General features: G+C 42.9%; 1 protein-coding gene across 3 annotated transcripts in view; it reads right to left on the bottom strand.

Moving 5' to 3' along the window:
* The window catches only part of LOC116947395 (monocarboxylate transporter 12-like), a 34651-nt gene extending 23894 nt beyond the window's left edge, over positions 1 to 10757 (bottom strand). For 2 of the 3 annotated variants that reach the window (XM_032963081.2, XM_032963078.2), the window contains exon 1: positions 8236 to 8614. The gene's annotated coding sequence lies outside the window, so the exon portion shown is untranslated. Of the gene's footprint in view, positions 1 to 8235; positions 8615 to 10606 lie in introns of those variants that run through there. The other variant, XM_032963079.2, reaches the window with a different exon arrangement.
* Between the last annotated feature and the right edge of the window lie 692 nt (positions 10758 to 11449).

Here is an 11449-nt window from a genome sequence, read left to right on the forward strand (position 1 = left end):
ACTCTGCAAATCAGTATCTAAAGCATACCCTAGCCTGAGCCACTCCTGCCAATGAATCACACCACTTCACACTGACAGTTGAGAAAACTGCCAAATATCACCAGTCTCGCATGCACATAAAGAGATAAAAAAGCAGCGTCTGCAGAAAAGAATTGCAAGTCTTCATGAAATGCCACGTGTCCTGCTGGGTGAATGGTGGCTAGAATAAAGCACAGTGTCTAGTGGGCAATTATGCATCTTGTGACTCGAGATGTTCTAAGTTTGTACAACACCGTAGGCGTCTATGGCCAAATCACCTGGAATGCACATAATCTCATCAGACCATATAAATTAAGCAGTTTTGAGCCTGGCTCGCGCGTGCAAAGAGCGACCACAGTGTGTAAACCAGGAGCTGTGAGCCTGCTGTGGGGCAACGTTGTCAGCAGGCGGCAGTAGAGTAAAATCCGTTGTATTGTACTGTACTATGCTCCCTGCACACCATTATGAAGTATGGTACAATAATCCCCATAACCCACATGACGTAGAGGCCCTCATCCAGCAGAGGACTGGCAAGAGAGCCCTAATTTATCACAGAACCACCACAAACTACAGGACAGATTTAAAGTCACTGGGTACACCTATAAGCTTATTTCTATTTTAAAAACTAGTCTATTCTTGCAACATATGGTTGCTCCAGCCGTTGAGTTTCGCCAACATTTAGAAAGCACACCACCTGCAGAAAAAAGTTGTAACGACAAGCTTCATTTAGACACTTTAATTATGATAATCTCCGATCCCTTGAACAGCAGTGGTCGTGATAGAATTAACTATAGAATGAATGCCTCGGATTTAAACTCTCTCCATGTTTACCTGCCCTTTGCAGTCTTTGTCAGCTGCTTTGGCCGCTTATCAGTCCACGTTATCACACTTTGCCATCCAATTGATCTTAGGTCATCCTCCCCTGCTTTTTCTTTATACCATGCCCTGCAAGATTATGTGAAACAGCCCCCCACCATTCATTTGTCACATGTCAAATACACTTGTAGTTTAATTGTATTCACCAGGACACTTTCAGGGGAATATTAATAACAGGCTCACATTGCAGCCTCAACTTTGGCTATCTCAGTCCCAATAGAATAGAGTTGTTGTTTTTTCCAGAAAACCTTGGCAATGCCGAATTTATCCAAACAGCATTTCACTCTGTTGGCTGTACTCTCAGCAACATTTCCGGAGCATTAATGGTTGGCACGAGCTGGTTGCAATGGAAAATGATGGAAAAGCAAAGGGATCAATGCAGCTGTTGTTACATCCAAAGAAATACAGCGGAAATGGGCAGGACGTGTCTTGAGAACAACTGATGGGAGATGAGAAACGAAACTTCACTGTTGAGTTGGCGACCTAGAGAGGGGAAGAGAAGCAGAGGAAGGCACAGGAAGAGACGACGGCAGTGGGGTAACATCGCGGTGTTGCGGAGGGTACCACTGGATGGGAGCAGTGAAGGACAGGAGGGACCGGGAGACAGACATTGAGGAGTCCTTTGCCCAGCTGTGGTAAGTCATAGGCTGGTAGCAGTGACAATACCAATAACACGAGTTGGTTGCTTGCATTGGTGTGAGGCACTATATAGGCATTGTGGGGCACTTACAGTATCTAAGGTGTATGATTTAAAGTTGAAATGAGATTTAGATGTTTATAAACCTTCGTGTCATATGGGCAGCCAAAGCCAAATGTTATAAACGGCATAGATTACATTGGCAGTCGTGTAGTAGAAATACACTTTGCCGCAACTATTGTGTGATTTACATTACCTTGGCACCGTAACATATTAAGACGTACATATATGTTTATTTAAGCAAACATCATAAAAGGTTAGGTGATTCAAAAGTGTTATAGAAGCTAAGGAAAGTCAGGATTAATCAAATATAACAAAACAATTCCTTGAAAAAGGTTTGTATTTGGTGTTTGAACATCTAAACACCTTTTGCTGAAAGCTTTCGTGACTGCAGGGATTCATATTCTTAGTTCTTTCGGTAAAGTCACGTAGAAGGGAAACAATAAAATAAAAAATATATATAATATTTTATTGTTTCCCTTCTACGTGACTTTACCGAAAGAACCAAGAATATCTAAACACCTGTTTAATTGCCTGAAAGGGTAAAACCTATTCTTATTTTTTCCAAACAACAAAAATTACGAATCATTATTTTACGAAGTGCAGGATAAATACCTTACTGCAGGTTTGGTAAATCCATAATAATACAGTATGAAGTACACGATACTTAAACATATAGAACTTTAATTCACAAACATGGAGAAGCCTTCCCATTGAAATCACTTAGGGCTTCCACAGATTTCTATTCGTGCTGCATTTGCAACTCTATGTTTGTTTAACCTTTCCTGACATCCTGCATGTGCAAGTTGTACAAAGTTTAACCCAAAGGCCAGTGTGCAGCAATTGAGATAATAAAGTTACATTTTCAAAGTTTGCCATTGTGTTTAATAAAATACTTGAACCACTAAAAGCTTAAAAAGTCCATAGAACAATGTTTAGTGAATTGAACTAGTGGCAACGCCTCGTTAAAATCGGACATTATTTAACTTTAGACACAATTTACATATTACACATGAGATTATATTCTAATGTGTTGGTTATAAACTGAGATTATATTGTAACGTGTTGATTATAAACTACTATATATCGTAGTCTCCAGATCATACGAATTTATATGAATGTTTGATATGTAAACCCCTTTGTCAAGGTGCCTCACTTCTCTAAACCAGCTTAAAAGACGCTACGAATCTTAACAACGTTCATTGAAGCTCTGTCGTCCCGACAGGTCTGTTCCTTTCACCTGAAGAAGGCCACTTGTGTTGTGGCCGAAACGTCGTGAGAATTTTATTGTGTTATTTTATTTATTTAATTTATTTTTTTATTCTCATTCTACGTGACTTTACCGAAAGAACCAAAGAAGATGAATCCTTGCAGTCACGAAAGCTTTAAATCGAAAAATAAAATATATGAATTTGGTTACGCACACAATCTACCTCATCATAACACGTATCACTAACTTTCTTTACAGTCTACAGAAAAAAGGGCATTACATCATCTGGAAAATTACGGCCATTGATAGGTGGTAAACTGAGATGACATTTTCCCACTTTATAATCATACAATATCTAAGGGCAGTGGTTTCAAAGTCTTCAGTATAAACCACAATTGAGGATTTTAATTCTGGCAATCTACTCCACCAACATTGGAATTGGTGTCCTTTGCACAGGGTATTAACTTGGATAAATGCAGTCTATACAAGGGTGGAGCAGTGCCACAGTTGTTGTCATTACAACTCTTTGAAACAATCTGAGTTAAATTCTTTACCACAGTTTATATCAGTGGTAGGTGGTATCTAAACCAATACCCCCCACCCCGCCATTTACTCAACCCACACTGACCATTATAAAGTATTGTTCCACACTGACCATTATAAAGTATTGTTCCACACTGACCATTATAAAGTATTGTTCCACACTGACCATTATAAAGTATTGTTCCACACTGACCATTACAAAAGTATTGTTCATATAACTCCTGTGTCTATCACAGTGTAGGAAGGCCTTCATCCAACAATGGATTGGCAAAAGAATGTGCATTATTATTGTTCTTTGGGTCTTTCAGTAAAGTCACGTAGATAAGTACAAATTAATACAAATAATAAATATAAAATAAACAAAACTACGACGTTTCAATCACAACACAAGCGATCGTCATCTTTCCTCCTCCTGATGACGATTTTACATTATTATTCTTATCAATAATAATTATTGATAAGAATAATTATATTAGTACATATTAATTACATACAAGTCGGATGAGAGCACTGCCAGGTATGCCAGGGATACGTTTCTGATTCATGCAATCTGCCCGAAGCACCAAACATCTCTTAGTATTTATTCTTCCGTTACAGAACTGACGATAACAGAGTTGTCAGAATACTCTTACATGGTGACTTGCTTGTTCAGTATATATAGTGTAGGTAATATATATAAACACTACAATTAACTCTGTCCTTAAAAATATGACTCAGACGGAGTCATATTTGATTGTTTCACTTAAAATATATTTGAAACAAAAACACCTGATAAAAACAAGTTACTGTAATATCATACCATTAACTCATGCTCATAATAGCCATCAAAGGACAATTGCAAATTTCAGGCCACCTGAACTACCACCCATTCGTCTGCTACAACGTTCAGGGCATATGCATTTTTTTATTTGAAGTACACTCAAAGACAAGGCCATATATTAATCGACAGCGGTTTCCGAACCTACTTATTATTTTCCCCTTTGTTCTTACTTTTTCAAATAGACATTACAGTGTCCTTCCACACCCATGCTTTTGATATGAAGCCAATCACGCCGCACATTTGTTCCTTTTGAACGCACAGTTTTACTGGTATCCGTTGTGACGTTTCGTCGAGGTCTCTGACATATGGGCTTGCCATTTTACATTCAAGAACGTTTTCAGACAACACCACAGAAAATCGATTTATTCCTTCTTGAAACTGTTCCGTTTTCCAGTATTCATTTTGCATCAACATCACTCTTAACGGTAAATGGTTGGATGTAGTGTGCCATGCAAGTGGCCAGTAATTATTTTTTGTATTTATATATCAACTGTACCAGCTTGGAGACCCACGTTCAATCATGAATAACACAACATATTCCAACGGTGGCATTAAATTATAGCTGGGCTATCTGAGATATGTAATGGATTATGCTAGCGATGATCAATTCCATTACTCGACTCATCAGATAACACAAATATAATGTAGTTGGGGGAAAAAAGTCTCACATCTATCCCCACGTGTGCTGCTGTGCAGGTGGTAATGGGCGGGGATTGGTGACGCCATCGGCATTATCAGCTGCATCACACTGGGAGGGGCTTGCAGGGGGTTTCCAGCCTTCGGCAGACAGCATGTGGAAACGGCCACTATTTGTAGAGGGGCCAGAGTTATCGACCACACAAAAGTAGTTGATTAATTGGCTTAATCAAATAATCATCTCAGCTCAACATTTTATAAATCAAAACCTTCTGATTCACACAATGTGCATGTAAGCAGCAGTAGAATATTTCTTTTCAGAAAGTGTAGAATTCTTGAGAACATATTCAAAATACTCCAAAGTGCTTTCGACAATGCGTGTAAAAACTATTAGCACTGCCTATTATAATTGGCAATTAATTATTTGAACCTAGAGTAATTGTCAAGTGGAATAAAGCATACCTATGGCACTCATTTAATGCTATTAGAGTTAAGTGCTCTAATTATCTTTAAGTTAGCTGCAAAGGTACAACACGCAAAGCTGTATTTCCATGACACTTTTCATAACTTCTCAGCTTTATGACCAGATTAACAATGCAGTATTGTTGTAAAGTAAAAGATAAACGTGCAGCCCTGAAATTGCTTGTTCACACCACTGCTGGAAAAATGGCCTCCGTTAGAGATGGCTATACAGAGCCCTTCTCGAGTGTATTTTGGCAGATTCTTCCATCCTGGCCAGACGTCTTGAAAGAGGTTGGAGTGCCCATTATCTTCCTCACCACACGACCTGCTGATCGACTCACTATGGTGGACCCAATTGCACTGCCGAGTGGACAGCCAGGGGGAGATTGGAGAATTTGTAAGTCGAATGTTTGTAAGGAGAGGAGTCCCTGCACATTTGAATATGGGGGAGTGGTGGTAACAGTGGTTGCACTATGAACCCGTTAACCCGAATTTAATTATTGGAAGCGGCTAACATCAGTGGCAAGTGATATCTGAACCAGTCATCAGCAGCTCCTTCACCAACCTCTGCTGACCAGTGTGGTGAAGTTGATCGGACAAACACATGTAAACTGGCACGGTGCGAGACGGTCTTCAGTGGACTGACAAAGGAGGTGTAAAAACATTATTCTTGTATTTCAGCACTTTTGAGGCAAGGGTTCATGAACCACAGATTTGGGTCAAAAACCCACCGGGCCACGGGACAGATAGCCGATGGCAAATACACGAGCCCATTGGGGCAGGCGGTTATATCCTAGAATGCGCGAGTGTTCCCTGGTTAATCAAGTTTCCTCCGACACGCTGAAACATTCCATAAGTAGGGTGCCGCGGTGGATAGATGTTAACCTGGTGTGCAGGTCGTGGGGGTTTGATCCCGACCCTGACGCCTATATATTTGCAGTTTGTATGTTCTCCCCGTGGTGGCGTGGATTTTTTTCCGGGTCCTCCGGTTTTTCCCTCCACATTTAGAATCAACATTACGCGCTTAGAGTATTTGGCTGATATACATTTCCACACGATACACCACTTTGTTGAGCAATTATTTGTGGCCAGGTCACTTCTGAAAAGGAGCTATATCGGACAGTAGGCCTTATCTGGTCAAATGTTTTTGCTTAATTGTAGTTTAGAAGTTAGCCAAACTTCCCAATTCATGACACTTCTGAAAAGTCATATATTTCCACAGCTCTGACCTCAACCTATGTACAGGATGCAGTTTGTGAGCCACAAGAAATATTGCCAACAACAATGATTCAAAAATCAACATCCCTACGCCATATCGGTTCTGAGGCTTGTTTGAACCGTATTTATTTTTCGTTGTTGTAGCGCAACAAAACTTCATTCAGTGTGTCCAGCATACGAATACAATAATGCGTTTGTCCATTAGATTTACTGTACTGCCTTCCGATATCAACATAATCCAGCAGCATGTTTAAACAAGCCGGACTATGCTGATGAAAGCAGGGTCGAAACCGGTCCAGAGTTTGTGTACTTACACAAATGTTGCTGGATAACATTGGTCTGGAAAGCCAACAGACCGATGGAATAACCATCTATTATATAAATACAGTACTCTATGGGCAGACAGAACGGGGTTTGTTGCTTGTGATGTTTTCCCCACGCCCAGCAGAGGAATCAACTTGAGTATGTGTTGTTGCTCGATAGCCATAAAATGTGAAGATGCTACTCGCTGTACATACACCCGGTATACGAGCATCTGCAAGCGTGAACTCTCTGAGGAATCTCACAATTCCAGTACCAGATAACTGTAAGTGCTTCATTGCCTGGCGACAATTTTTTGTGTACAAGCATGAACGGCACAGTATGCATCTACATATGTTCGCCTTTTGAATAATGTATATGCATCAGTATACGCCAATGCACGACACGTACAGTCTCTGCATTCATTTGGGGTTGTGTTTTCATCCGAACCCAATTCCAATCGTGTAACTGGAGCCGGCTACCAAGAGTTCGATTCCGGGCCAGGGCGAACATCAGTGGCAAGTGATATTTGCACCCTCCCCCCCTCAATCCGTATTTAACCAGCGTGGTGAAGTATGGTCAGCCATCTCCCCAAGACCGATACAGCGTGATGAGCAAATATTTCACCCAGTGGTGGATTGATAAAGTGATGTGACTACGCTGCAAGGACTGCATTGTTAACAGCGGCAACGTTTAATTGGCATCGTATGTCTCTGATGCGATTGCGCGATATCCCAGCGCCAGCTCTCTGCTGCCCCTAGCGTCCGCAGTCGCGGGTTAGGGGGGCAGTGGGGGGGGGGGCTCTCGCAACAAGAATCGAAAATCGACCCCGGCCCCCCCACACAGCAACTCAGCAGCCCCGGGGTATCAACTCGCGTCTCAGAACGACCAACAGAAGCCAGCTGGGCCGTCCCATCATCCGCTTCACAAGAAGCAATCGGGCGCATGCGGCTGTGGTGCCACCAATCGCAACGTTGGCGTGCACGAACCATGCACCACCGCATCCTCCGGATTATAAGACGCTCCGCGATGTTGACTCGTGCCCGGTGTCAATAGTTATACAAATCTGGTCAAGCACACATATATAGAACACCTACCGAGTATGTATGCATACAGTACCACCAACTTTTATTGGAAGTGTCTTATAATCCATATACATTAATGTACGTCCCCTTTGTCAATCCACTGCTGGCTGATATCTCCCCATGTCGTATAGACGCTAAAGAGTTCGTCTCACTAAACAGCGCAATCGTTGATATGTTAGCCGTGGCAAAGAATCGAACTCTGTTCAGTCGAGTTTACGGAGCAATGTGCCAAGATCACTGCTTCCATTGCGCCAACGCTCCACCGCTGCAAGGAGATATTCGGTAGCAGCAGTTGGGGTTTGCAATGTAAAGGATTGTCAACTTGATTCATGGAAGCCTGCTCTGTGTTAGAAATACATCCATCAAATACCGTTTGGCAGGGAAGTCGCGGAAGAACAGATGGTGCCAAGACGAGACTCGGAACTCCTCCACTTGTAGAATCAGTCCAGGGGGTTCTTTGGATATTTTATCTCGCCCGCGTTGATTATTTCACAGATGTCCGGCAGTTAGAGATCTTCGCGGTTATTTAGTAATTGTTTGATACGTCGAAGCACGTGCAGGGTTCCAGCGCAAGACACAGACATGTATACAGTATGTTTGACTCGCAATACGTAGTGAATTATATTTAGCAACATTAAACGCAAGCCGCTTTCGTAACAGCCGAAGTTGCAATGCCACGCGCTGTAAAGCCTGCGAAACCATTTATCTCTCATTCCCCAATCGCTTTCGCACAGAGAGCACAACAAGGAACACACACACACACGCCCCACCCAATTCATCCTCACCCCCACCCATACACAAACACACTCCCAGCCAGTTCACCCACCCCCCAATACACCATCACTCTAACCCCCACACACTCACACCCAGCCAGTTCATCCAACACACACAGCTAAAACACCATCACTCTAACCCCACACATACACACACCCAGCCAGTTCACCATAACACCCCCTCCAACACACCATCACCCTAACCCCCACACGCATACTGAGACCCAGTTCACCCCCACACATAGACGCCCAATACATCATCACCCTAAAAAAGACAAAGGTACCCCGTATAGCCTGAACAGAACGTTGGGGCAAGTGCGGTTAGTGAGCGCCTATGAAGGCCAACACGGCACAGCAGGGGGTGGGTGGCCAACACTACGCCTGGCCGCTTTTGTCTCCCTAGTGGCGATGTATACACGCCGCACCAGGTACTCATTTGAGACTGGTCGACCTAGGCGAGGCACAGGACCGGTTCAAAGAATCGGTACTCATGTTGGTGGCCATGAGCGGGAACCCAACTCATCTGGTCGGGGTCATAGCATAGCGCGCAAACCGCTACAATACCGCTCCCCACATGATCACAACATACACATCTAACCCATGTCATCCAAACTCTCATTCACACGCCACCAAATTTACCATCGCCCAAATCACCGACACCAACCCACAAATATAATAGTGGCACCTGACTTACCACCACCTCATCTAACCACAAATATTTAACTTTTTTTATTTTACCAGGTACGGCCCATTGAGCTATATATCTCTTTTTCAGAAACGACCTGGCCACAAATAATAGCTCAACGAAGTGGCTTATCGCGTGCAAATGTATAGCAGCCCAATACTAATGACGCATGTTTCTATATGTCGAGGGAAAAACCAGAGGACCTGGAGAAAAATCCAAGCGACCACGGGCAGAGGCTGCAAACTCTAAATATACAGCAGGCATCGGGGTCTGGATCGAACTCACGACCTCCTCCATGCAAGGCGAGGGAGTTAACATCTCGCCACCGCGGCACCCCAACACATACACTCTCACCGCATTCACCATTATTCTAACCCCAGTCTTCCTCCACTCCCTACCATGCATCCAAACGCACTCTCACATGACAACATACTTGCAGTTTACACACATACAGTGCTTTGTATCAGCAAAGCACTGTGTGTGAACAGTTTGGAAAGCTGTCCCGGGAATTATGTTGGCATGCCACATCCATCGAGCCTCATTTGGTCCTCATGATACTTATTTTGTCAAGACAGAATTACAGGCATATAGGATACAATATAGTAGAGTCGTTATGTATAAGCGTACTTTGTACTCTAGTAGTAGTGCCTTACACCGATAATCCGTACTCCAAGTGTCTGCCTCACATCGTTCCGGAAAATATCGAGCGAGAACACAAGCCCTGCATAAACTCCCCACCAAATGTAACACAACCCATGCATTGCAACGGTCATCATAAACCACTGTGCAAACATACGTCTAACCCAGGGGTCGAAAACCTTTCAAAGAAGAAGAGTTTTTATTTTATTTTTTGTCTTTGCCCTTTCTTTACGTTATATTACATTAAAGATTTGTCTTTAAACCGGCTGCCCACGAGGGGCAGCCAAAGAGCCGCTGCATGCGGCTTCTGCAGGTTGCCGACCCTGCCTGGTCTCACCCAGTTCACTCCTTGAACCTCACTTCAGCGGCTCTACCCACAAAATCTATGCTAAGACTGTGCATGCTCGTGTTGTAAGTGAACACCCATTAATCTCACCAGTACCTACATATACATGCATGCCCTACGCAAGCCTTCGAAAGAACACTAAGAGTTATTGTAACAATATAAGCTTAATCCGTACCCCTGTACACAGGCAAGCATTTCAGTCGTTATCCCTAAGTCACCCATACACATACTTTTACCACAATTCCCAGGCTTTCCCACATGTAATATGCGTTTGTGTACACATGCGTTTAAGACTTACCAAATACAAAGATCCCCCATATAGCCTTTAACAGACTGTTAGGGCAAGTGCTGTTAGCGAGCACCACCGCCCTCCTCTCAAACACCAAGTCTGACAAGAGCAGACTATCCCTGCATCCAACAGCATCGAAGTCAGCCCCCTCTATATGACCATCGCATTATGTAACACTGCCGTCCATTTGAAAATGCAACGCAGACATAATTATATATCGTAATGCCACATCTGTTATTGGTCGTGCTGCCTGTCAGACAGTGGGAAGCAAGGTCTTGCTTTGTGGAGTCCAGGTTGGCAAGGCTACACTCGCATGCTTGCTATTTAAGGTGATGTGTCGTGATAATGAACAGGTGTGCTCTGTTTAAATCCCATTGCTTACAGGCACGGCTTTATTTCTCACTCGATATTCCGAACACTGCTCACCTCGGCTTAGAGTAAAGGATTACGAGTGCACGGTACAACCAATAAAGTGCACCTATCCATAGTACATCCTGCATTATACAAGCTATATTCCTATGAAGAGGGTTGCTAATAATGAGATATATGGATGAACAAAAACAAGTCACAGCAAGATCACTGCAGCGATCTTGCTGTGACTGTTCCACCTGAAGACGGAAGCTTGTGTTGCCTCCGAAACGTCGTGATTTAATTGTTTTCTTTTATTTTATTTTACCTACGTGACTTTACCGAAAAAAACCAAAGAGTATGAATCCTTGCAGTCACGAAAGCTTCAAATCTAGAAAAACAAGTGAGATTAATTAATTCCCGGTACAGCGTTCTGGACTGTTCCAGCTTTAATGAAGCTACCGCTTACAGGTGTACGGTACATTGCTTTAACATGATCGCTTG

Source organism: Petromyzon marinus, chromosome 29 (genome assembly GCF_048934315.1).
Source record: "Petromyzon marinus isolate PM22_M1 ecotype Great Lakes invasive population chromosome 29, UKy_Petmar_22M1.pri1.0, whole genome shotgun sequence".
Taxonomy (NCBI): Eukaryota; Metazoa; Chordata; class Hyperoartia; order Petromyzontiformes; family Petromyzontidae; genus Petromyzon; species Petromyzon marinus.